Below are 4,736 nucleotides of genomic sequence, written 5' to 3' on the forward strand. Positions count from 1 at the left end.
AAATATTTTGCGGAACCTAGCTGATCTAGGATATCGACGATATTTGGTAGCGGGTAAGCGTCGCCAATGGTTTTTTCATTTAGTTTCCGGAAGTCAATGACCATTCGCCACTTCTTTTCGCCGCTAGCATCTGATTTCTTGGGGATGATCCAGACCGGAGAATTGTAAGGAGATGAAGAATGTGTGATAATGTTCTGATCGAGGAGTTTGGTCACTTGTTTTTGTATTTCGTCTTTGTGTACTCTTGGGTGTCTGTATTGTTTGGTATGAATTGGTGCGTCATTGGTAGTAGGGATCATATGGCTGACTAAGTTTGTATGTCCCAGGGTGTCACCCGGGAGGAAAAATAAATGGTTGAATTCGATAGCAAGATTAACTATTAATTGTTTTTCTTCGTCGTTCAAATGATCCAATCGTAAGTTTTCTTTCAAAATCTCAAGGCGTCTCGAATCGTAATTTGGGGATGTGGGAAGAATGCGATTCTCGATCCTTTTTTGTTTTTCGTCTAAGACCTGTGCTAGTAAGACCTGTCCGCTGCTTGCAGTACTTGTATGCGTCAGGTGTGTTTTTGCACTGAGCGTGGCGGTGCTCGCGAGTTCATCGACTTCTTCTAGTGTTACGACTGGTCTTCTTATTTCCACAGCTGATTCGTTGGAATTTATTGCATAAACGTAAGCAAACCCTTGTTGGTTGGTAACCAGGGCCTGTCCCAGGAATATGTTAGCGCCTACTTCCAACTGTTCTATGAATCCCGTTTTTACAGAGGGATTCGAAATTTTTAGTGCAATCACCTGGGCCGTTCGTGGTGGTATCAATATGTAGTCTTCGTTTAGGAGTTTGAATGGTTTGCTAGTATTGTTCGGTATTATTTTTTCTGTATCGAAAGATATCGTTGCATTTTCGTTCCGTAAAAATATCGATCCTAAGATTCCGTCTTCTTGTATCGGAAACAGATCGTCGACTATATGGAATATATGAAGGTTGTCACCGATTCGAATGCTAGTTGTTCCTACTACTTTTATTGGCTCATGTATAGCACTGGTAACGTGGATCTGATCTTCGAGTAATTTACACGGAACATGCGGATGTATTGCTCCGAGTTTAATTATGTTTACATCAGCACCGGTGTCAACTATAAATGTGCTGGGTTGTCGTGTGAGTTCACCGGTGGTTATTCGAACCTTCGGTGTTTGTGTGACAGATGTTATGAGGATACGCGGTGGTGTTTTTGTGTTGGTTCTATGATTGTTAAAGGGAATAACGCCGGTTTCGCGAGAGATAAGGTAGTTGTTTTTGAAACAGATAGTCGCCTTTTCCGAACGTAAAAAGTCTGCACTCAGTATACCGTCTTCGATGATAGGGAAGGAGTTATCGACAAGATGGAATTCGTGGCGTGTATTAGCTAACTCGATGTAGAGACTTCCTATTGTTCTGATGGATTCTTCCGTTATCCCTGAAATCTGCCTAATGTCCGTCTTTGTGACGTGGACTCTTGGGTCGATTTTATCGATTTTTAACAAATTAATATTAGCGCCAGTAACTATTATTAGTGTCACGTACCCATTCAAAGACTGCGGGCATTGTGTTCGAATCTGTGGAGGGCCAGATTCTAATTGTACGGAGCTGACGTTTGGTTTGGACGCTGCTTCGGTTTGAGGGAGGTCGATGCGTCCGCGCGGCCGTCCCTGAACTCGTTTAAATGGTTCGCGTTGCCTGAATATTCGCGATGTTGCTTTGCTTCGTATGAAACTTCCGGGTGGATGCCTGTATCGCAATTCTCGTTCGAGTAGTCTTGTGTTACGAAATTAACCCTGAAGTTCGATCGTGAAGGATTTGGTGTGTTATACTGTTGTGAGCGTTGACTGTCATTTCGCGTCTGGTCTGAAGGTTGGTTTGTCGGGTCTCGTGCTCGATATTGGGTATTGGGATTGTTCTGTTGTTGACGATTAGTGTTATTTTGGAAAACTCTTGAATTTTGGTAGAATTTTGGATTCTGGGGATATTGGGAACGATTTGAGCGGCAATTATCGTTTGAGTGGCCTTTGCCACCACACTGCGTGCAAGTTGTGTTGTTGCGCTGCCTCGTTCTGCACTCTTCTATACTATGACCTGCCTTCTTGCAGTATCTACACACTACTAATAGGGAAGGTTGTTCAGGACAATATTTATCGATGTGATCGGTTAATTTACATATACTACATTTTATATGGTTTTGTGTTTCGTAGTTAGTATCACGGTATGAGGCTAGTTTAAGTCTATCTGATAATAGTTTTTCAGTCTTGGTGGCCGTGTCTACAGCCATTTGTAGGGTTTGTGGATTCTCATGAGCTACTCTTATTTCTAATTCGTCTAGTAACCCTTTCATAAATCTTAGTCTTGCGGTCTCTTTGATATTTTTCTTTAGCACTTGAGCATCACTGATAGATTCTGAGGCATCTATTGATTCGCACGCTTGTCTTAACAGATGTTTTATTCTAGCACCGTAATCTAGAACACTCTCGTTTCGCCTCCGTGCCGATTGTGCGAGGTCTAGCTGGATATCTGGAAGGTGTTGTTTAGACGCGTAGGCCTGTTTCAGGCAGTATAGCAAATCTCGAAGAGAATCCGGATTATCTGACTCTATATATTTACTCGCGTCGCCTTCGATTTTCGTGCGAATGAGTGTGGAGAATAAATTCAGTTCTCTGGCTAAGACAGCTTGTTTTGCGCATTCTACTTCAGTTATGAATTCGGATACGGGCATATTAGTGCCATTGAACGTGGGAATCAGAGCTAATGCATCTTTAAGAGGCAGGTGCGGAAAAGTGCCTTCGGTAGCCATGTCGTAAATTTTAATCTAGGATTTGTCGACTTACAAAGTGAAGATGAAGAGGAGGAACGGAATAAAATGTTGCATTCTTCCGTGAGGATGTTGGTCCAGCGATTTCGTGTCTGTAGAATGTTGCATTCTTCCGTGAGGATGTTGGTCCAGCGATTTCGTGTCTGTAGCCGGTGATGACGTCGGTGTGCGTTGTGTCGTACGAGAAGTCGTGAAGAATGAAGATTGTGTTGTGTTGTTGTTGTTGTTGTTGTTGTTGTTGTTGTTGTTGTTGTTGTTGTTGTTGTTGTTGTTGTTGTTGTTGTTGTTGTTGTTGTTGTTGTTGTTGTTGTTGTTGTTGTTGTTGTTGTTGTTGTTGTTGTTGTTGTTGTTGTTGTTGTTGTTGTTGTTGTTGTTGTTGTTGTTGTTGTTGTTGTTGTTGTTGTTGTTGTTGTTGTTGTTGTTGTTGTTGTTGTTGTTGTTGTTGTTGTTGTTGTTGTTGTTGTTGTTGTTGTTGTTGTTGTTGTTGTTGTTGTTGTTGTTGTTGTCGTTGTCGTTGTCGTTGTCGTTGTCGTTGTCGTTGTCGTTGTCGTTGTCGTTGTCGTTGTCGTTGTCGTTGTCGTTGTCGTTGTCGTTGTCGTTGTCGTTGTCGTTGTCGTTGTCGTTGTCGTTGTCGTTGTCGTTGTCGTTGTCGTTGTCGTTGTCGTTGTCGTTGTCGTTGTCGTTGTCGTTGTCGTTGTCGTTGTCGTTGTCGTTGTCGTTGTCGTTGTCGTTGTCGTTGTCGTTGTCGTTGTCGTTGTCGTTGTCGTTGTCGTTGTCGTTGTCGTTGTCGTTGTCGTTGTCGTTGTCGTTGTCGTTGTCGTTGTCGTTGTCGTTGTCGTTGTCGTTGTCGTTGTCGTTGTCGTTGTCGTTGTCGTTGTCGTTGTCGTTGTCGTTGTCGTTGTCGTTGTCGTTGTCGTTGTCGTTGTCGTTGTCGTTGTCGTTGTCGTTGTCGTTGTCGTTGTCGTTGTCGTTGTCGTTGTCGTTGTCGTTGTCGTTGTCGTTGTCGTTGTCGTTGTCGTTGTCGTTGTCGTTGTCGTTGTCGTTGTCGTTGTCGTTGTCGTTGTCGTTGTCGTTGTCGTTGTCGTTGTCGTTGTCGTTGTCGTTGTCGTTGTCGTTGTCGTTGTCGTTGTCGTTGTCGTTGTCGTTGTCGTTGTCGTTGTCGTTGTCGTTGTCGTTGTCGTTGTCGTTGTCGTTGTCGTTGTCGTTGTCGTTGTCGTTGTCGTTGTCGTTGTCGTTGTCGTTGTCGTTGTCGTTGTCGTTGTCGTTGTCGTTGTCGTTGTCGTTGTCGTTGTCGTTGTCGTTGTCGTTGTCGTTGTCGTTGTCGTTGTCGTTGTCGTTGTCGTTGTCGTTGTCGTTGTCGTTGTCGTTGTCGTTGTCGTTGTCGTTGTCGTTGTCGTTGTCGTTGTCGTTGTCGTTGTCGTTGTCGTTGTCGTTGTCGTTGTCGTTGTCGTTGTCGTTGTCGTTGTCGTTGTCGTTGTCGTTGTCGTTGTCGTTGTCGTTGTCGTTGTCGTTGTCGTTGTCGTTGTCGTTGTCGTTGTCGTTGTCGTTGTCGTTGTCGTTGTCGTTGTCGTTGTCGTTGTCGTCGTCGTCGTCGTCGTCGTCGTCGTCGTCGTCGTCGTCGTCGTCGTCGTCGTCGTCGTCGTCGTCGTCGTCGTCGTCGTCGTCGTCGTCGTCGTCGTCGTCGTCGTCGTCGTCGTCGTCGTCGTCGTCGTCGTCGTCGTCGTCGTCGTCGTCGTCGTCGTCGTCGTCGTCGTCGTCGTCGTCGTCGTCGTCGTCGTCGTCGTCGTCGTCGTCGTCGTCGTCGTCGTCGTCGTCGTCGTCGTCGTCGTCGTCGTCGTCGTCGTCGTCGTCGTCGTCGTCGTCGTCGTCGTCGTCGTCGTCGTCGTCGTCGTCGTCG

Source organism: Neodiprion virginianus, unplaced genomic scaffold (assembly GCF_021901495.1).
Source record: "Neodiprion virginianus isolate iyNeoVirg1 unplaced genomic scaffold, iyNeoVirg1.1 ptg000023l, whole genome shotgun sequence".
Lineage (NCBI taxonomy): Eukaryota > Metazoa > Arthropoda > Insecta > Hymenoptera > Diprionidae > Neodiprion > Neodiprion virginianus.